Source organism: Oncorhynchus kisutch, linkage group LG25 (genome assembly GCF_002021735.2).
Source record: "Oncorhynchus kisutch isolate 150728-3 linkage group LG25, Okis_V2, whole genome shotgun sequence".
In the NCBI taxonomy this organism is placed as follows: Eukaryota; Metazoa; Chordata; class Actinopteri; order Salmoniformes; family Salmonidae; genus Oncorhynchus; species Oncorhynchus kisutch.
Window position 1 is genome coordinate 3,307,757 of NC_034198.2, and position 23,589 is coordinate 3,331,345.

The 23,589-nt window shown below is 42.9% G+C and overlaps 2 non-coding genes across 2 annotated transcripts; both read left to right on the forward strand.

Annotated features, from left to right (window-relative positions):
- The first annotated feature begins 243 nt into the window (after nt 1–243).
- trnas-gcu (transfer RNA serine (anticodon GCU)) lies at nt 244–325 on the forward strand. Its single transcript has one exon. It is a non-coding gene; the product is annotated as a tRNA-Ser (tRNA).
- A 6,046-nt stretch (nt 326–6,371) lies between these two features.
- On the forward strand, nt 6,372–6,453 carry trnas-gcu (transfer RNA serine (anticodon GCU)). The gene has a single exon. It is a non-coding gene; the product is annotated as a tRNA-Ser (tRNA).
- The last annotated feature ends 17,136 nt before the right edge of the window (nt 6,454–23,589 follow it).

The window sequence follows — 23,589 nt, forward strand, 5'->3', positions numbered from 1 at the left end:
AGATTCATGTATTGAAGAATAGCTTTTCCAAGGGCAACCTCGATGGTGGGATTTGAACTGACACCTCAACACACTTCATCAAGAACTTGAGACCACTCGGCCTGACAACACATTTGATAAATGTCTCGATGGGATCGACACATGGCACATCCATTGCTCTGCCTAACTTTCATTGATTTCAATCAAGGGTTTACATACAGCAACTACAGTTTTTTAAGGTCATTTGCCACGTAGATATTACAGGATGAGGTGGCCGAGTGGTTAAGGCGATGGACTGCTAATCCATTGTGCTCTGCATGCATGGGTTCGAATCCCATCCTCATCGTTTAACCACCACAATTCTTTGCTATATTATGGCATTGGAGGATTTTGACTTTCACAAACACTGGTAAGATGGCCGACTGCCACCGCGAGAGTGCTGGACTTGGTATCTCAGTGGTGAAGGCGATGAACTACATGCGTGGATCATAACACCAACCTCTTCACAAAACATATTTCCTCTCTTGCATGGCCCCACATGAATATAGAATCCCTCCACAATCCTAGAGCGACTGATAAGATTCAGGTATTGAAGAATAGCTTTTCCAAAGGGCAACCTTGATGGTGGGATTTGAACTGACACCTCAACACACTTCATCAAGAACTTGAGACCACTCGGCCTGACAACACATTTGTTAAATGTCTCGATGGGATCGACACATGGCACATCCATTGCTCTGCCTAACTTTCATTGATTTCAATCAAGGGTTTACATACTGCAACTACAGTTTTTTAAGGTCATTTGCCACGTAGATATTACAGGATGAGGTGGCCGAGTGGTTAAGGCGATGGACTGCTAATCCATTGTGCGCTGCATGCATGGGTTCGAATCCCATCCTCATCGGTTAACAACCAAAATTCTTTGCTATATTATTGCATTGGAAGATTTTGACTTTCACAAACACTGGTAAGATGGCCGACTGCCACCGCGAGAGTGCTGGACTTGGTATCTGAGTGGTGAAGGCGATGAACTACATGCGTGGATCATAACACCAACCTCTTCACAAAACATATTTCCTCTCTTGCATGGCCCCACATGAATATAGAATCCCTCCACAATCCTAGAGCGACTGATAAGATTCAGGTATTGAAGAATAGCTTTTCCAAAGGGCAACCTTGATGGTGGGATTTGAACTGACACCTCAACACACTTCATCAAGAACTTGAGACCACTCGGCCTGACAACACATTTGTTAAATGTCTCGATGGGATCGACACATGGCACATCCATTGCTCTGCCTAACTTTCATTGATTTCAATCAAGGGTTTACATACAGCAACTACAGATTTTTAAGGTCATTTGCCACGTAGATAGTACAGGATGAGGTGGCCGAGTGGTTAAGGCGATGGACTGCTAATCCATTGTGCTTTGCATGCATGGGTTCGAATCCCATTCTCATCATTTAACCAGTACAATTCTTTGCTTTATTATGGCATTGGAAGATTTTGACTTTCACAAACACTGGTAAGATGGCCGACTGCCACCGCGAGAGCGCAGGACTTGGTATCTGAGTGGTGAAGGCAATGAACTACATGCGTGGATCATAACACCAACCTCTTCACAAAACATATTTCCTCTCTTGCATGGCCCCACATGAATATAGAATCCCTCCACAATCCTAGAGCGACTGATAAGATTCAGGTATTGAAGAATAGCTTTTCCAAAGGGCAACCTTGATGGTGGGATTTGAACTGACACCTCAACACACTTCATCAAAACTTGAGACCACTCGGCCTGACAACACATTTGTTAAATGTCTCGATGGGATCGACACATGGCACATCCATTGCTCTGCCTAACTTTCATTGATTTCAATCAAGGGTTTACATACAGCAACTACAGTTTTTTAAGGTCATTTGCCACGTAGATATTACAGGATGAGGTTGCCGAGTGGTTTAGGCGATGGACTGCTAATCCATTGTGCTCTGCTTGCATGGGTTCGAATCCCATCTTCATCGTTTAACAACCACAATTCTTTGCTTTATTATGGCATTGGAAGATTTTGACTTTCACAAACACAGGTAAGATGGCCGACTGCCACCGCGAGAGCGCAGGACTTGGTATCTGAGTGGTGAAGGCGATGAACTACATGTGTGGATAAAAACACCAACCTCTTCGCGAAACATATTTCCTGTCTTGCATGGCCCCACATGAATATAGAATCCCTCCACAATCCTAGAGCGACTGATAAGATTCATGTATTGAAGAATAGCTTTTCCAAGGGCAACCTCGATGGTGGGATTTGAACTCACACCTCAACACACTTCATCAAGAACTTGAGACCACTCGGCCTGACAACACATTTGTTAAATGTCTCGATGGGATCGACACATGGCACATCCATTGCTCTGCCTAACTTTCATTGATTTCAATCAAGGGTTTACATACAGCAACTACAGTTTTTTAAGGTCATTTGCCACATAGATATTACAGGATGAGGTGGCCGAGTGGTTAAGTCGATGGACTGCTAATCCATTGTGCGCTGCATGCGTGGGTTCGAATCCCATTCTCATCATTTAACCAGTACAATTCTTTGCTTTATTATGGCATTGGAAGATTTTGACTTTCACAAACACTGGTAAGATGGCCGACTGCCACCGCGAGAGCGCAGGACTTGGTATCTGAGTGGTGAAGGCAATGAACTACATGCGTGGATCATAACACCAACCTCTTCACAAAACATATTTCCTCTCTTGCATGGCCCCACATGAATATAGAATCCCTCCACAATCCTAGAGCGACTGATAAGATTCAGGTATTGAAGAATAGCTTTTCCAAAGGGCAACCTTGATGGTGGGATTTGAACTGACACCTCAACACACTTCATCAAAACTTGAGACCACTCGGCCTGACAACACATTTGTTAAATGTCTCGATGGGATCGACACATGGCACATCCATTGCTCTGCCTAACTTTCATTGATTTCAATCAAGGGTTTACATACAGCAACTACAGTTTTTTAAGGTCATTTGCCACGTAGATATTACAGGATGAGGTTGCCGAGTGGTTTAGGCGATGGACTGCTAATCCATTGTGCTCTGCTTGCATGGGTTCGAATCCCATCTTCATCGTTTAACAACCACAATTCTTTGCTTTATTATGGCATTGGAAGATTTTGACTTTCACAAACACAGGTAAGATGGCCGACTGCCACCGCGAGAGCGCAGGACTTGGTATCTGAGTGGTGAAGGCGATGAACTACATGTGTGGATAAAAACACCAACCTCTTCGCGAAACATATTTCCTGTCTTGCATGGCCCCACATGAATATAGAATCCCTCCACAATCCTAGAGCGACTGATAAGATTCATGTATTGAAGAATAGCTTTTCCAAGGGCAACCTCGATGGTGGGATTTGAACTCACACCTCAACACACTTCATCAAGAACTTGAGACCACTCGGCCTGACAACACATTTGTTAAATGTCTCGATGGGATCGACACATGGCACATCCATTGCTCTGCCTAACTTTCATTGATTTCAATCAAGGGTTTACATACAGCAACTACAGTTTTTTAAGGTCATTTGCCACATAGATATTACAGGATGAGGTGGCCGAGTGGTTAAGTCGATGGACTGCTAATCCATTGTGCGCTGCATGCGTGGGTTCGAATCCCATTCTCATCATTTAACCAGTACAATTCTTTGCTTTATTATGGCATTGGAAGATTTTGACTTTCACAAACACTGGTAAGATGGCCGACTGCCACCGCGAGAGCGCAGGACTTGGTATCTGAGTGGTGAAGGCAATGAACTACATGCGTGGATCATAACACCAACCTCTTCACAAAACATATTTCCTCTCTTGCATGGCCCCACATGAATATAGAATCCCTCCACAATCCTAGAGCGACTGATAAGATTCAGGTATTGAAGAATAGCTTTTCCAAAGGGCAACCTTGATGGTGGGATTTGAACTGACACCTCAACACACTTCATCAAAACTTGAGACCACTCGGCCTGACAACACATTTGTTAAATGTCTCGATGGGATCGACACATGGCACATCCATTGCTCTGCCTAACTTTCATTGATTTCAATCAAGGGTTTACATACAGCAACTACAGTTTTTTAAGGTCATTTGCCACGTAGATATTACAGGATGAGGTTGCCGAGTGGTTTAGGCGATGGACTGCTAATCCATTGTGCTCTGCTTGCATGGGTTCGAATCCCATCTTCATCGTTTAACAACCACAATTCTTTGCTTTATTATGGCATTGGAAGATTTTGACTTTCACAAACACAGGTAAGATGGCCGACTGCCACCGCGAGAGCGCAGGACTTGGTATCTGAGTGGTGAAGGCGATGAACTACATGTGTGGATAAAAACACCAACCTCTTCGCGAAACATATTTCCTGTCTTGCATGGCCCCACATGAATATAGAATCCCTCCACAATCCTAGAGCGACTGATAAGATTCATGTATTGAAGAATAGCTTTTCCAAGGGCAACCTCGATGGTGGGATTTGAACTCACACCTCAACACACTTCATCAAGAACTTGAGACCACTCGGCCTGACAACACATTTGTTAAATGTCTCGATGGGATCGACACATGGCACATCCATTGCTCTGCCTAACTTTCATTGATTTCAATCAAGGGTTTACATACAGCAACTACAGTTTTTTAAGGTCATTTGCCACATAGATATTACAGGATGAGGTGGCCGAGTGGTTAAGTCGATGGACTGCTAATCCATTGTGCGCTGCATGCGTGGGTTCGAATCCCATCCTCATCGGTTAACCACCAAAATTCTTTGCTATATTATGGCATTGGAAGATTTTGACTTTCACAAACACTGGTAAGATGGCCGACTGCCACCGCGAGAGCGCAGGACTTGGTATCTGAGTGGTGAAGGCGATGAACTACATGTGTGGATAAAAACACCAACCTCTTCGCGAAACATATTTCCTGTCTTGCATGGCCCCACATGAATATAGAATCCCTCCACAATCCTAGAGCGACTGATAAGATTCATGTATTGAAGAATAGCTTTTCCAAGGGCAACCTCGATGGTGGGATTTGAACTCACACCTCAACACACTTCATCAAGAACTTGAGACCACTCGGCCTGACAACACATTTGTTAAATGTCTCGATGGGATCGACACATGGCACATCCATTGCTCTGCCTAACTTTCATTGATTTCAATCAAGGGTTTACATACAGCAACTACAGTTTTTTAAGGTCATTTGCCACATAGATATTACAGGATGAGGTGGCCGAGTGGTTAAGTCGATGGACTGCTAATCCATTGTGCGCTGCATGCGTGGGTTCGAATCCCATCCTCATCGGTTAACCACCAAAATTCTTTGCTATATTATGGCATTGGAAGATTTTGACTTTCACAAACACTGGTAAGATGGCCGACTGCCACCGCGAGAGCGCAGGTCTTGGTATCTGAGTGGTGAAGGCGATGAACTACATGTGTATCATAACACCAACCTCTTCACGAAACATATTTCCTCTCTTGCATGGCCCCACATGAATATAGAATCCCTCCACAATCCTAGAGCGACTGATAAGATTCATGTATTGAAGAATAGCTTTTCCAAGGGCAACCTCGATGGTGGGATTTGAACTGACACCTCAACACACTTCATCAAGAACTTGAGACCACTCGGCCTGACAACACATTTGTTAAATGTCTCGATGGGATCGACACATGGCACATCCATTGCTCTGCCTAACTTTCATTGATTTCAATCAAGGGTTTACATACAGCAACTACAGTTTTTTAAGGTCATTTGCCACGTAGATATTACAGGATGAGGTGGCCGAGTGGTTAAGGCGATGGACTGCTAATCCATTGTGATCTGCATTCATAGGTTCGAATCCCATCCTCATCGTTTAACCAGCACAATTCTTTGCTATATTATGGCATTGGAAGATTTTGACTTTCACAAACACTGGTAAGATGGCCGACTGCCACCGCGAGAGCGCAGGACTTGGTATCTGAGTGGTGAAGGCGATGAACTACATGCGTGGATCATAACACCAACCTCTTCACGAAACATATTTCCTCTCTTGCATGGCCCCACATGAATATAGAATCCCTCCACAATCCTAGAGCGACTGATAAGATTCAGGTATTGAAGAATAGCTTTTCCAAAGGGCAACCTTGATGGTGGGATTTGAACTGACACCTCAACACACTTCATCAAAAACTTGAGACCACTCGGCCTGACAACACATTTGTTAAATGTCTCGATGGGATCGACACATGGCACATCCATTGCTCTGCCTAACTTTCATTGATTTCAATCAAGGGTTTACATACAGCAACTACAGTTTTTTAAGGTCATTTGCCACGTAGATATTACAGGATGAGGTGGCCGAGTGGTTAAGGCGATGGACTGCTAATCCATTGTGCTCTGCATGCATGGGTTCGAATCCCATCCTCATCGTGTAACCAGTACAATTCTTTGCTTTATTATGGCATTGGAAGATTTTGACTTTCACAAACACTGGTAAGATGGCCGACTGCCACCGTGAGAGCGCAGGACTTTGTATCTGAGTGGTGAAGGCGATGAACTTCATGTGTGGATCATAACACCAACCTCTTCACAAAACATATTTCCTCTCTTGCATGGCCCCACATGAATATAGAATCCCTCCACAATCCTAGAGCGACTGATAAGATTCAGGTATTGAAGAATAGCTTTTCCAAAGGGCAACCTCGATGGTGGGATTTGAACTGACACCTCAACACACTTCATCAAGAACTTGAGACCACTCGGCCAGACAACACATTTGTTAAATGTCTCGATGGGATCGACACATGGCACATCCATTGCTGTGCCTAACTTTCATTGATTTCAATCAAGGGTTTACACCTGGCACATCCATGGGGCGGCAGCGTAGCCTAGTGGTTAGAGCGTTGGACTAGTAACCGGAAGGTTGCGAGTTCAAACCCCCGAGCTGACAAGGTACAAATCTGTCGTTCTGCCCCTGAACAGGCAGTTAACCCACTGTTCCCAGGCCGTCATTGAAAATAAGAATGTGTTCTTAACTGACTTGCCTGGTTAAATAAAGGTTAAATAAAAAATAAAAAATTGCTCTGCCTAACTTTCATTGATTTCAATCAAGGGTTTACATACAGCAACTACAGTTTTTTAAGGTCATTTGCCACGTAGATATTACAGGATGAGGTGGCCGAGTGGTTAAGGCGATGGACAGCTAATCCATTGTGCTCTGCATGCATGGGTTCGAATCCCATCCTCATCGTTTAACCACCACAATTCTTTGCTTTATTATGGCATTGGAAGATTTTGACTTTCACAAACACTGGTAAGATGGCCGACTGCCACCGTGAGAGCGCAGGACTTGGTATCTGAGTGGTGAAGGCGATGAACTACATGTGTGGATAAAAACACCAACCTCTTCGCGAAACATATTTCCTCTCTTGCATGGCCCCACATGAATATAGAATCCCTCCACAATCCTAGAGCGACTGATAAGATTCAGGTATTGAAGAATAGCTTTTCCAAAGGGCGACCTCGATGGTGGGATTTGAACTGACACCTCAACACACTTCATCAAGAACTTGAGACCACTCGGCCTGACAACACATTTGTTAAATGTCTCGATGGGATCGACACATGGCACATCCATTGCTCTGCCTAACTTTCATTGATTTCAATCAAGGGTTTACATACAGCAACTACAATTTTTTAAGGTCATTTGCCACATATATATTACAGGATGAGGTGGCCGAGTGGTTAAGGCGATGGACTGCTAATCCATTGTGCTCTGCATGCATGGGCTCGAATCCCATCCTCATCGTGTAACCAGTACAATTCTTTGCTTTATTATGGCATTGGAAGATTTTGACTTTCACAAACACTGGTAAGATGGCCTCCTGCCACCGCGAGAGCGCAGGACTTGGTATCTGAGTGGTGAAGGCGATGAACTACATGCGTGCATCATAACACCAACCTCTTCACAAAACATATTTCCTCTCTTGCATGGCCCCACATGAATATAGAATCCCTCCACAATCCTAGAGCGACTGATAAGATTCAGGTATTGAAGAATAGCTTTTCCAAAGGGCAACCTTGATGGTGGGATTTGAACTGACACCTCAACACACTTCATCAAGAACTTGAGACCACTCGGCCTGACAACACATTTGTTAAATGTCTCGATGGGATCGACACATGGCACATCCATTGCTCTGCCTAACTTTCATTGATTTCAATCAAGGGTTTACATACAGCAACTACAGTTTTTTAAGGTCATTTGCAACGTAGATATTACAGGATGAGGTGGCCGAGTGGTTAAGGTGATGGACTGCTAATCCATTGTGCTCTGCATGCATGGGTTCGAATCCCATCCGCATCATTTAACAACCACAATTCTTCGCTTTATTATGGCATTGGAAGATTTTGACTTTCACAAACACTGGTAACATGGCCGACTGCCACCGCGAGAGCGCAGGACTTGGTATCTGAGTGGTGAATGCGATGAACTACATGTGTGGATAAAAACAGCAACCTCTTCGCGAAACATATTTCCTCTCTTGCATGGCCCCACATAAATATAGAATCCCTCCACAATCCTAGAGCGACTGATAAGATTCAGGTATTGAAGAATAGCTTTTCCAAAGGGCAACCTTGATGGTGGGATTTGAACTGACACCTCAACACACTTCATCAAGAACTTGAGACCACTCGGCCTGACAACACATTTGTTAAATGTCTCGATGGGATAGACACATGCCACATCCATTGCTCTGCCCAACTTTCATTGATTTCAATCAAGGGTTTACATACAGCAACTACAGTTTTTTAAGGTCATTTGCCATGTAGATATTACAGGATGAGGTGGCCGAGTGGTTAAGGCGATGGACTGCTAATCCATTGTGCTCTGCATGCATGGGTTCGAATCCCATCTTCATCGTGTAACCAGTACAATTCTTTGCTTTATTATGGCATTGGAAGATTTTGACTTTCACAAACACTGGTACGATGGCCGACTGCCACCGCGAGAGTGCAGGACTTGGTATCTGAGTGGTGAAGGCGATGAACTACATGTGTGGATAAAAACACCAACCTATTCGCGAAACATATTTCCTCTCTTGCATGGCCCCACATGAATATAGAATCCCTCCACAATCCTAGAGCGACTGATAAGATTCATGTATTGAAGAATAGCTTTTCCAAGGGCAACCTCGATGGTGGGATTTGAACTGACACCTCAACACACTTCATCAAGAACTTGAGACCACTCGGCCTGACAACACATTTGTTAAATGTCTCGATGGGATCGACACATGGCACATCCATTGCTCTGCCTAACTTTCATTGATTTCAATCAAGGGTTTACATACAGCAACTACAGTTTTTTAAGGTCATTTGCCACGTAGATATTACAGGATGAGGTGGCCGAGTGGTTAAGGCGATGGACTGCTAATCCATTGTGCTCTGCATGCATGGGTTCGAATCCCATCCTCATTGTTTAACCACCACAATTGTTTGCTTTATTATGGCATTGGAAGATTTTGACTTTCACAAACACTGGTAAGATGGCCTACTGCCACCGCGAGAGCGCAGGACTTGGTATCTGAGTGGTGAAGGCGATGAACTACATGCGTGGATCATAACACCAACCTCTTCACAAAACATATTTCCTCTCTTGCATGGCCCCACATGAATATAGAATCCCTCCACAATCCTAGAGCGACTGATAAGATTCAGGTATTGAAGAATAGCTTTTCCAAAGGGCAACCTCGATGGTGGGATTTGAACTGACACCTCAACACACTTCATCAAGAACTTGAGACCACTCGGCCTGACAACACATTTGTTAAATGTCTCGATGGGATCGACACATGGCACATCCATTGCTCTGCCTAACTTTCATTGATTTCAATCAAGGGTTTACATACAGCAACTACAGTTTTTTAAGGTCATTTGCCACGTAGATATTACAGGATGAGGTGGCCGAGTGGTTAAGGCGATGGACTGCTAATCCATTGTGCTCTGCATGCATGGGCTCGAATCCCATCCTCATCGTGTAACCAGTACAATTCTTTGCTTTATTATGGCATTGGAAGATTTTGACTTTCACAAACACTGGTAAGATGGCCTCCTGCCACCGCGAGAGTGCAGGACTTGGTATCTGAGTGGTGAAGGCGATGAACTACATGTGTGGATAAAAACACCAACCTCTTCGCGAAACATATTTCCTCTCTTGCATGGCCCCACATGAATATAGAATCCCTCCACAATCCTAGAGCGACTGATAAGATTCATGTATTGAAGAATAGCTTTTCCAAGGGCAACCTCGATGGTGGGATTTGAACTCACACCTCAACACACTTCATCAAGAACTTGAGACCACTCGGCCTGACAACACATTTGTTAAATGTCTCGATGGGATCGACACATGGCACATCCATTGCTCTGCCTAACTTTCATTGATTTCAATCAAGGGTTTACATACAGCAACTACAGTTTTTTAAGGTCATTTGCAACGTAGATATTACAGGATGAGGTGGCCGAGTGGTTAAGGTGATGGACTGCTAATCCATTGTGCTCTGCATGCATGGGTTCGAATCCCATCCGCATCATTTAACAACCACAATTCTTCGCTTTATTATGGCATTGGAAGATTTTGACTTTCACAAACACTGGTAACATGGCCGACTGCCACCGCGAGAGCGCAGGACTTGGTATCTGAGTGGTGAATGCGATGAACTACATGTGTGGATAAAAACAGCAACCTCTTCGCGAAACATATTTCCTCTCTTGCATGGCCCCACATAAATATAGAATCCCTCCACAATCCTAGAGCGACTGATAAGATTCAGGTATTGAAGAATAGCTTTTCCAAAGGGCAACCTTGATGGTGGGATTTGAACTGACACCTCAACACACTTCATCAAGAACTTGAGACCACTCGGCCTGACAACACATTTGTTAAATGTCTCGATGGGATAGACACATGCCACATCCATTGCTCTGCCCAACTTTCATTGATTTCAATCAAGGGTTTACATACAGCAACTACAGTTTTTTAAGGTCATTTGCCATGTAGATATTACAGGATGAGGTGGCCGAGTGGTTAAGGCGATGGACTGCTAATCCATTGTGCTCTGCATGCATGGGTTCGAATCCCATCTTCATCGTGTAACCAGTACAATTCTTTGCTTTATTATGGCATTGGAAGATTTTGACTTTCACAAACACTGGTACGATGGCCGACTGCCACCGCGAGAGTGCAGGACTTGGTATCTGAGTGGTGAAGGCGATGAACTACATGTGTGGATAAAAACACCAACCTATTCGCGAAACATATTTCCTCTCTTGCATGGCCCCACATGAATATAGAATCCCTCCACAATCCTAGAGCGACTGATAAGATTCATGTATTGAAGAATAGCTTTTCCAAGGGCAACCTCGATGGTGGGATTTGAACTGACACCTCAACACACTTCATCAAGAACTTGAGACCACTCGGCCTGACAACACATTTGTTAAATGTCTCGATGGGATCGACACATGGCACATCCATTGCTCTGCCTAACTTTCATTGATTTCAATCAAGGGTTTACATACAGCAACTACAGTTTTTTAAGGTCATTTGCCACGTAGATATTACAGGATGAGGTGGCCGAGTGGTTAAGGCGATGGACTGCTAATCCATTGTGCTCTGCATGCATGGGTTCGAATCCCATCCTCATTGTTTAACCACCACAATTGTTTGCTTTATTATGGCATTGGAAGATTTTGACTTTCACAAACACTGGTAAGATGGCCTACTGCCACCGCGAGAGCGCAGGACTTGGTATCTGAGTGGTGAAGGCGATGAACTACATGCGTGGATCATAACACCAACCTCTTCACAAAACATATTTCCTCTCTTGCATGGCCCCACATGAATATAGAATCCCTCCACAATCCTAGAGCGACTGATAAGATTCAGGTATTGAAGAATAGCTTTTCCAAAGGGCAACCTCGATGGTGGGATTTGAACTGACACCTCAACACACTTCATCAAGAACTTGAGACCACTCGGCCTGACAACACATTTGTTAAATGTCTCGATGGGATCGACACATGGCACATCCATTGCTCTGCCTAACTTTCATTGATTTCAATCAAGGGTTTACATACAGCAACTACAGTTTTTTAAGGTCATTTGCCACGTAGATATTACAGGATGAGGTGGCCGAGTGGTTAAGGCGATGGACTGCTAATCCATTGTGCTCTGCATGCATGGGCTCGAATCCCATCCTCATCGTGTAACCAGTACAATTCTTTGCTTTATTATGGCATTGGAAGATTTTGACTTTCACAAACACTGGTAAGATGGCCTCCTGCCACCGCGAGAGTGCAGGACTTGGTATCTGAGTGGTGAAGGCGATGAACTACATGTGTGGATAAAAACACCAACCTCTTCGCGAAACATATTTCCTCTCTTGCATGGCCCCACATGAATATAGAATCCCTCCACAATCCTAGAGCGACTGATAAGATTCATGTATTGAAGAATAGCTTTTCCAAGGGCAACCTCGATGGTGGGATTTGAACTCACACCTCAACACACTTCATCAAGAACTTGAGACCACTCGGCCTGACAACACATTTGTTAAATGTCTCGATGGGATCGACACATGGCACATCCATTGCTCTGCCTAACTTTCATTGATTTCAATCAAGGGTTTACATACAGCAACTACAGTTTTTTAAGGTCATTTGCAACGTAGATATTACAGGATGAGGTGGCCGAGTGGTTAAGGTGATGGACTGCTAATCCATTGTGCTCTGCATGCATGGGTTCGAATCCCATCCGCATCATTTAACAACCACAATTCTTCGCTTTATTATGGCATTGGAAGATTTTGACTTTCACAAACACTGGTAACATGGCCGACTGCCACCGCGAGAGCGCAGGACTTGGTATCTGAGTGGTGAATGCGATGAACTACATGTGTGGATAAAAACAGCAACCTCTTCGCGAAACATATTTCCTCTCTTGCATGGCCCCACATAAATATAGAATCCCTCCACAATCCTAGAGCGACTGATAAGATTCAGGTATTGAAGAATAGCTTTTCCAAAGGGCAACCTTGATGGTGGGATTTGAACTGACACCTCAACACACTTCATCAAGAACTTGAGACCACTCGGCCTGACAACACATTTGTTAAATGTCTCGATGGGATAGACACATGCCACATCCATTGCTCTGCCCAACTTTCATTGATTTCAATCAAGGGTTTACATACAGCAACTACAGTTTTTTAAGGTCATTTGCCATGTAGATATTACAGGATGAGGTGGCCGAGTGGTTAAGGCGATGGACTGCTAATCCATTGTGCTCTGCATGCATGGGTTCGAATCCCATCTTCATCGTGTAACCAGTACAATTCTTTGCTTTATTATGGCATTGGAAGATTTTGACTTTCACAAACACTGGTACGATGGCCGACTGCCACCGCGAGAGTGCAGGACTTGGTATCTGAGTGGTGAAGGCGATGAACTACATGTGTGGATAAAAACACCAACCTATTCGCGAAACATATTTCCTCTCTTGCATGGCCCCACATGAATATAGAATCCCTCCACAATCCTAGAGCGACTGATAAGATTCATGTATTGAAGAATAGCTTTTCCAAGGGCAACCTCGATGGTGGGATTTGAACTGACACCTCAACACACTTCATCAAGAACTTGAGACCACTCGGCCTGACAACACATTTGTTAAATGTCTCGATGGGATCGACACATGGCACATCCATTGCTCTGCCTAACTTTCATTGATTTCAATCAAGGGTTTACATACAGCAACTACAGTTTTTTAAGGTCATTTGCAACGTAGATATTACAGGATGAGGTGGCCGAGTGGTTAAGGTGATGGACTGCTAATCCATTGTGCTCTGCATGCATGGGTTCGAATCCCATCCGCATCATTTAACAACCACAATTCTTCGCTTTATTATGGCATTGGAAGATTTTGACTTTCACAAACACTGGTAACATGGCCGACTGCCACCGCGAGAGCGCAGGACTTGGTATCTGAGTGGTGAATGCGATGAACTACATGTGTGGATAAAAACAGCAACCTCTTCGCGAAACATATTTCCTCTCTTGCATGGCCCCACATAAATATAGAATCCCTCCACAATCCTAGAGCGACTGATAAGATTCAGGTATTGAAGAATAGCTTTTCCAAAGGGCAACCTTGATGGTGGGATTTGAACTGACACCTCAACACACTTCATCAAGAACTTGAGACCACTCGGCCTGACAACACATTTGTTAAATGTCTCGATGGGATAGACACATGCCACATCCATTGCTCTGCCCAACTTTCATTGATTTCAATCAAGGGTTTACATACAGCAACTACAGTTTTTTAAGGTCATTTGCCATGTAGATATTACAGGATGAGGTGGCCGAGTGGTTAAGGCGATGGACTGCTAATCCATTGTGCTCTGCATGCATGGGTTCGAATCCCATCTTCATCGTGTAACCAGTACAATTCTTTGCTATATTATGGCATTGGAAGATTTTGACTTTCACAAACACTGGTAAGATGGCCGACTGCCACCGTGAGAGCGCAGGACTTGGTATCTGAGTGGTGAAGGCGATGAACTCCATGTGTGGATCATAACACCAACCTCTTCACAAAACATATTTCCTCTCTTGCATGGCCCCACATTAATATAGGATCCCTCCACAATCCTAGAGCGACTGATAAGATTCAGGTATTGAAGAATAGCTTTTCCAAAGGGCAACCTCGATGGTGGGATTTGAACTGACACCTCAACACACTTCATCAAGAACTTGAGACCACTCGGCCTGACAACACATTTGTTAAATGTCTCGATGGGATCGACACATGGCACACCCATTGCTCTGCCTAACTTTCATTGATTTCAATCAAGGGTTTACATACAGCAACTACAGTTTTTTAAGGTAATTTGCCACGTAGATATTACAGGATGAGGTGGCCGAGTGGTTAAGGCAATGGACTGCTAATCCATTGTGCTCTGCATGCATGGGTTTGAATCCCATCCTCATCGTGTAACCAGTACAATTCTTTGCTTTATTATGGCATTGGAAGATTTTGACTTTCACAAACACTGGTAAGATGGCCGACTGCCACCGCGAGAGCGCAGGACTTGGTATCTGAGTGGTGAAGGCGATGAACTACATGTGTGGATAAAAACACCAACCTCTTCGCGAAACATATTTCCTCTCTTGCATGGCCCCACATGAATATAGAATCCCTCCACAATCCTAGAGCGACTGATAAGATTCATCTATTGAAGAATAGCTTTTCCAAGGGCAACCTCGATGGTGGGATTTGAACTGACACCTCAACACACTTCATCAAGAACTTGAGACCACTCGGCCTGACAACACATTTGTTAAATGTCTCGATGGGATCGACACATGGCACATCCATTGCTCTGCCTAACTTTCATTGATTTCAATCAAGGGTTTACATACAGCAACTACAGTTTTTTAAGGTCATTTGCCACGTAGATATTACAGGATGAGGTGGCCGAGTGGTTAAGGTGATGGACTGCTAATCCATTGTGCTCTACATGCATGGGGTTCGAATCCCATCCTCATCATTTAACAACCACAATTCTTCGCTTTATTATGGCATTGGAAGATTTTGACTTTCACAAACACTGGTAAGATGGCCGACTGCCACCGTGAGAGCGCAGGACTTGGTATCTGAGTGGTGAAGGCGATGAACTCCATGTGTGGATCATAACACCAACCTCTTCGCGAAACATATTTCCTCTCTTGCATGGCCCCACATGAATATAGAATCCCTCCACAATCCTAGAGCGACTGATAAGATTCATGTATTGAAGAATAGCTTTTCCAAGGGCAACCTCGATGGTGGGATTTGAACTGACACCTCAACACACTTCATCAAGAACTTGAGACCGCTCGGCCTGACAACACATTTGTTAAATGTCTCGATGGGATCGACACATGGCACACCCATTGCTCTGCCTAACTTTCATTGATTTCAATCAAGGGTTTACATACAGCAACTACAGTTTTTTAAGGTCATTTGCCACGTAGATATTACAGGATGAGGTTTTATTTTTATTTTTATTTTATTTTATTTAACCTTTATTTAACCAGGTAGGCTAGTTGAGAACAAGTTCTCATTTGCAACTACGACCTGGCCAAGATAAAGCATAGCAGTGTGAGCAGACAACAAAGAGTTACACATGGAGTAAACAATTAACAAGTCAATAACACAGTAGAAAACAAAGGGGGAGTCTATATACAATGTGTGCAAAAGGCATGAGGAGGTAGGCAAATAATTACAATTTTGCAGATTAACACTGGAGTGATAAATGATCAGATGGACATGTACAGGTGGAGATATTGGTGTGCAAAAGAGCAGAAAAGTAAATAAATAAAAACAGTATGGGGATGAGGTAGGTGAAAAAGGGTGGGCTATTTACCAATAGACTATGTACAGCTGCAGCGATCGGTTAGCTGCTCAGATAGCTGATGTTTGAAGTTGGTGAGGGAGATAAAAGTCTCCAACTTCAGCGATTTTTGCAATACGTTCCAGTCACAGGCAGCAGAGTACTGGAACGAAAGGCGGCCAAATGAGGTGTTGGCTTTAGGGATGATCAGTGAGATACACCTGCTGGAGCGCGTGCTACGGATGGGTGTTGCCATCGTGACCAGTGAGCTGAGATAAGGCGGAGCTTTACCTAGCATGGACTTGTAGATGACCTGGAGCCAGTGGGTCTGGCGACGAATATGTAGCGAGGGCCAGCCGACTAGAGCATACAAGTCGCAGTGGTGGGTGGTATAAGGTGCTTTAGTGACAAAACGGATGGCACTGTGATAAACTGCATCCAGTTTGCTGAGTAGAGTGTTGGAAGCCATTTTGTAGATGACATCGCCGAAGTCGAGGATCGGTAGGATAGTCAGTTTTACTAGGGTAAGCTTGGCGGCGTGAGTGAAGGAGGCTTTGTTGCGGAATAGAAAGCCGACTCTTGATTTGATTTTCGATTGGAGATGTTTGATATGAGTCTGGAAGGAGAGTTTGCAGTCTAGCCAGACACCTAGGTACTTATAGACGTCCACATATTCTAGGTCGGAACCATCCAGGGTGGTGATGCTAGTCGGGCATGCGGGTGCAGGCAGCGACCGGTTGAAAAGCATGCATTTGGTTTTACTAGCGTTTAAGAGCAGTTGGAGGCCACGGAAGGAGTGTTGTATGGCATTGAAGCTTGTTTGGAGGTTAGATAGCACAGTGTCCAAAGACGGGCCGAAAGTATATAGAATGGTGTCGTCTGCGTAGAGGTGGATCAGGGAATCGCCCGCAGCAAGAGCAACATCATTGATATACACAGAGAAAAGAGTCGGCCCGAGAATTGAACCCTGTGGCACCCCCATAGAGACTGCCAGAGGACCAGACAGCATGCCCTCCGATTTGACGCACTGAACTCTGTCTGCAAAGTAATTGGTGAACCAGGCAAGGCAGTCATCCGAAAAACCGAGGCTCCTGAGTCTGCCGATAAGAATATGGTGATTGACAGAGTCGAAAGCCTTGGCAAGGTCGATGAAGACGGCTGCACAGTACTGTCTTTTATCGATGGCGGTTATGATATCGTTGAGTACCTTGAGTGTGGCTGAGGTGCACCCATGACCGGCTCGGAAACCAGATTGCACAGCGGAGAAGGTACGGTGGGATTCGAGATGGTCAGTGACCTGTTTGTTGACTTGGCTTTCGAAGACCTTAGATAGGCAGGGCAGGATGGATATAGGTCTGTAACAGTTTGGGTCCAGGGTGTCTCCCCCTTTGAAGAGGGGGATGACTGCGGCAGCTTTCCAATCCTTGGGGATCTCAGACGATATGAAAGAGAGGTTGAACAGGCTGGTAATAGGGGTTGCGACAATGGTGGCAGATAGTTTCAGAAATAGAGGGTCCAGATTGTCAAGCCCAGCTGATTTGTACAGGTCCAGGTTTTGCAGCTCTTTCAGAACATCTGCTATCTGGATTTGGTTAAAGGAGAACCTGGAGATGCTTGGGCGAGGAGCTGCGGGGGGGGGCGGAGCTGTTGGCCGAGGTTGAAGTAGCCAGGCGGAAGGCATGGCCAGCCGTTGAGAAATGCTTATTGAAGTTTTCGATAATCATGGATTTATCAGTGGTGACCGTGTTACCTAGCCTCAGTGCAGTGGGCAGCTGGGAGGAGGTGCTCTTGCTCTCCATGGACTTCACAGTGTCCCAGAACTTTTTGGAGTTGGAGCTACAGGATGCAAACTTCTGCCTGAAGAAGCTGGCCTTAGCTTTCCTGACTGACTGCGTGTATTGGTTCCGGACTTCCCTGAACAGTTGCATATCACGGGGACTATTCGATGCTATTGCAGTCCGCCACAGGATGTTTTTGTGCTGGTCGAGGGCAGTCAGGTCTGGGGTGAACCAAGGGCTGTATCTGTTCTTAGTTCTGCATTTTTTGAACGGAGCATGCTTATCTAAAATGGTGAGGAAGTTACTTTTAAAGAATGACCAGGCATCCTCAACTGACGGGATGAGGTCAATGTCCTTCCAGGATACCCGGGCCAGGTCGATTAGAAAGGCCTGCTCACAGAAGTGTTTTAGGGAGCGTTTGACAGTGATGAGTGGTGGTCGTTTGACTGCGGCTCCGTAGCGGATACAGGCAATGAGGCAGTGATCGCTGAGATCCTGGTTGAAGATAGCCGAGGTGTATTTGGAGGGCCAGTTGGTCAGGATGACGTCTATGAGGGTGCCCTTGTTTACAGAGTTAGGGTTGTACCTGGTGGGTTCCTTGATGATTTGTGTGAGATTGAGGGCATCTAGCTTAGATTGTAGGACTGGCGGGGTGTTAAGCATATCCCAGGTGGCTGAGTGGCTAAGGCGATGGGACTGCTAATCCATTGTGCTCTTTTGGCATGTGTTCGAATCCCATCCTCGTTGTGTAACCAGTACAATTCTTTGCTTTATTATGGCATTGGAAGATTTTGACTTTCACAAACACTGGTAAGATGGCCGACTGCCACCGCGAGAGCGCAGGACTTGGTATCTGAGTGGTGAAGGCGATGAACTACAGTTGTGGATAAAACACCAACCTCTTCACAAAACATATTTCCTCTCTTGCATGGCCCCACATGAATATAGAATCCCTCCACAATCCTAGAGCGACTGATAAGATTCATGTATTGAAGAATAGCTTTTCCAAGGGCAACCTCGATGATGGGATTTGAACTGACACCTCAACACACTTCATCAAGAACTTGAGACCACTCGGCCTGACAACACATTTGTTAAATGTCTCGATGGGATCAACACATGGCACATCCATTGCTCTGCCTAACTTTCATTGATTTCAATCAAGGATTTACATACAGCAACTACAGTTTTAGAGCTTGTTTATGGAAAAGTGCTTATTTCTGCATTTCAATGTTGCAACTTGCTGAAAACTGTCCACGGTGTTCATTTCATCTCAAGCTAGACACAGCACAGCAAAAATTGGATATCCAGAGTGCATCAAAACATGATTTAGAGCTTGTTTATGAAAAGTGCTTATTTCTGCATTTCAATGTTGTAACTTGCTGAAAACAGTCTACAGTGTTTTCATAACATCTCGAATAAACATAACAAAACAATTTTTTATCCAGAGTGCTTCAAACATGATTTAGAGCTTGTTTATGGAAAAGTGCTTATTTCTGCATTTCAATGTTGCAACTTGCTGTGAAAACTGTCCACGGTGTTCATTTCATCTCAACTAGAACAGCACAGCAAAAATTGGATATCCAGAGTGCTTCAAACATGATTTAGAGCTTGTTTATGGAAAAGTGCTTATTTCTGCATTTCAATGTTGCAACTTGCTGAAAACTGTCCACGGCGTTCATTTCATCTCAACTAGACACAGCACAGCAAAAATTGGATATCCAGAGTGCATCAAACATGATTTAGAGCTTGTTTATGGAAAAGTGCTTATTTCTGCATTTCAATGTTGTAACTTGCTGAAAACAGTCTACAGTGTTTTCATAACATCTCGAATAAACATAACAAAAACATTTTTTTATCCAGAGTGCTTCAAACATGATTTAGAGCTTGTTTATGGAAAAGTGCTTATTTCTGCATTTCAATGTTGCAACTTGCTGAAAACTGTCCACGGTGTTCTTCATCTCAAGCTAGACACAGCACAGCAAAAATTGGATATCCAGAGTGCATCAAAACATGATTTAGAGCTTGTTTATGGAAAAGTGCTTATTTCTGCATTTCAATGTTGTAACTTGCTGAAAACAGTCTACAGTGTTTTCATAACATCTCGAATAAACATAACAAAAAACATTTTTTATCCAGAGTGCTTCAAACATGATTTAGAGCTTGTTTATGGAAAAGTGCTTATTTCTGCATTTCAATGTTGCAACTTGCTGAAAACTGTCCACGGCGTTCATTTCATCTCAAGCTAGACACAGCACAGCAAAAATTGGATATCCAGAGTGCATCAAAACATGATTTAGAGCTTGTTTATGGAAAAGTGCTTATTTCTGCATTTCAATGTTGTAACTTGCTGAAAACAGTCTACAGTGTTTTCATAACATCTCGAAATAAACATAACAAAAACATTTTTTTATCCAGAGTGCTTCAAACATGATTTAGAGCTTGTTTATGGAAAAGTGCTTATTTCTGCATTTCAATGTTGCAACTTGCTGAAAACTGTCCACGGTGTTCATTTCATCTCAAGCTAGACACAGCACAGCAAAAATTGGATCCAGAGTGCATCAAAACATGATTTAGAGCTTGTTTATGGAAAAGTGCTTATTTCTGCATTTCAATGTTGTAACTTGCTGAAAACAGTCTACAGTGTTTTCATAACATCTCGAATAAACATAACAAAAACATTTTTTATCCAGAGTGCTTCAAACATGATTTAGAGCTTGTTTATGGAAAAGTGCTTATTTCTGCATTTCAATGTTGCAACTTGCTGAAAAACTGTCCACGGTGTTCATTTCATCTCAAGCTAGACACAGCACAGCAAAAATTGGATATCCAGAGTGCATCAAAACATGATTTAGAGCTTGTTTATGGAAAAGTGCTTATTTCTGCATTTCAATGTTGTAACTTGCTGAAAACAGTCTACAGTGTTTTCATAACATCTCGAATAAACATAACAAAAACATTTTTTATCCAGAGTGCTTCAAACATGATTTAGAGCTTGTTTATGGAAAAGTGCTTATTTCTGCATTTCAATGTTGCAACTTGCTGAAAACAGTCCACAGTGTTTTCATAACATCTCGAATAAAACATAACAAAAACATTGGATATCCAGAGTGCTTCAAACATGATTTAGAGCTTGTTTATGGAAAAGTGCTTATTTCTGCATTTCAATGTTGCAACTTGCTGAAAACTGTCCACGGCGTTCATTTCATCTCAAGCTAGAACACGCACAGCAAAAATTGGATATCCAGAGTGCATCAAAACATGATTTAGAGCTTGTTTATGGAAAAGTGCTTATTTCTGCATTTCAATGTTGTAACTTGCTGAAAACAGTCTACAGTGTTTTCATAACATCTCGAATAAACATAACAAAACATTTTTTATCCAGAGTGCTTCAAACATGATTTAGAGCTTGTTTATGGAAAAGTGCTTATTTCTGCATTTCAATGTTGCAACTTGCTGAAAACTGTCCACGGTGTTCATTTCATCTCAAGCTAGACACAGCACAGCAAAATTGGATATCCAGAGTGCATCAAACATGATTTAGAGCTTGTTTATGGAAAAGTGCTTATTTCTGCATTTCAATGTTGCAACTTGCTGAAAACTGTCCACGGCGTTCATTTCATCTCAAGCTAGACACAGCACAGCAAAAATTGGATATCCAGAGTGCATCAAAACATGATTTAGAGCTTGTTTATGGAAAAGTGCTTATTTCTGCATTTCAATGTTGTAACTTGCTGAAAACAGTCTACAGGTTTTCATAACATCTCGAATAAACATAACAAAAACTTTTTTATCCAGAGTGCTTCAAACATGATTTAGAGCTTGTTTATGGAAAAGTGCTTATTTCTGCATTTCAATGTTGCAACTTGCTGAAAACTGTCCACGGCGTTCATTTCATCTCAAGCTAGAACAGCACAGCAAAAATTGGATATCCAGAGTGCATCAAACATGATTTAGAGCTTGTTTATGGAAAAGTGCTTATTTCTGCATTTCAATGTTGTAACTTGCTGAAAACAGTCTACAGTGTTTTCATAACATCTCGAATAAACATAACAAAAACATTTTTTTATCCAGAGTGCTTCAAACATGATTTAGAGCTTGTTTATGGAAAAGTGCTTATTTCTGCATTTCAATGTTGCAACTTGCTGAAAACTGTCCACGGTGTTCATTTCATCTCAAGCTAGACACAGCACAGCAAAAAATTGGATATCCAGAGTGCATCAAACATGATTTAGAGCTTGTTTATGGAAAAGTGCTTATTTCTGCATTTCAATGTTGCAACTTGCTGAAAACTGTCCACGGCGTTCATTTCATCTCAAGCTAGACACACACAGCAAAAATTGGATATCCAGAGTGCATCAAAACATGATTTAGAGCTTGTTTATGGAAAAGTGCTTATTTCTGCATTTCAATGTTGTAACTTGCTGAAAACAGTCTACAGTGTTTTCATAACATCTCGAATAAACATAACAAAAACATTTTTTTATCCAGAGTGCTTCAAACATGATTTAGAGCTTGTTTATGGAAAAGTGCTTATTTCTGCATTTCAATGTTGCAACTTGCTGAAAACTGTCCACGGCGTTCATTTCATCTCAAGCTAGACACAGCACAGCAAAAATTGGATATCCAGAGTGCATCAAAACATGATTTAGAGCTTGTTTATGGAAAAGTGCTTATTTCTGCATTTCAATGTTGTAACTTGCTGAAAACAGTCTACAGTGTTTTCATAAATCTCGAATAAACATAACAAAAACATTTTTTATCCAGAGTGCTTCAAACATGATTTAGAGCTTGTTTATGGAAAAGTGCTTATTTCTGCATTTCAATGTTGCAACTTGCTGAAAACTGTCCACGGTGTTCATTTCATCTCAAGCTAGACACAGCACAGCAAAAATTGGATATCCAGAGTGCATCAAAACATGATTTAGAGCTTGTTTATGGAAAAGTGCTTATTTCTGCATTTCAATGTTGTAACTTGCTGAAAACAGTCTACAGTGTTTTCATAACATCTCGAATAAACATAAAAAAAACATTTTTTATCCAGAGTGCTTCAAACATGATTTAGAGCTTGTTTATGGAAAAGTGCTTATTTCTGCATTTCAATGTTGCAACTTGCTGAAAACTGTCCACGGTGTTCATTTCATCTCAAGCTAGACACAGCACAGCAAAAATTGGATATCCAGAGTGCATCAAAACATGATTTAGAGCTTGTTTATGGAAAAGTGCTTATTTCTGCATTTCAATGTTGTAACTTGCTGAAAACAGTCTACAGTGTTTTCATAACATCTCGAATAAACATAACAAAAACATTTTTTTATCCAGAGTGCTTCAAACATGATTTAGAGCTT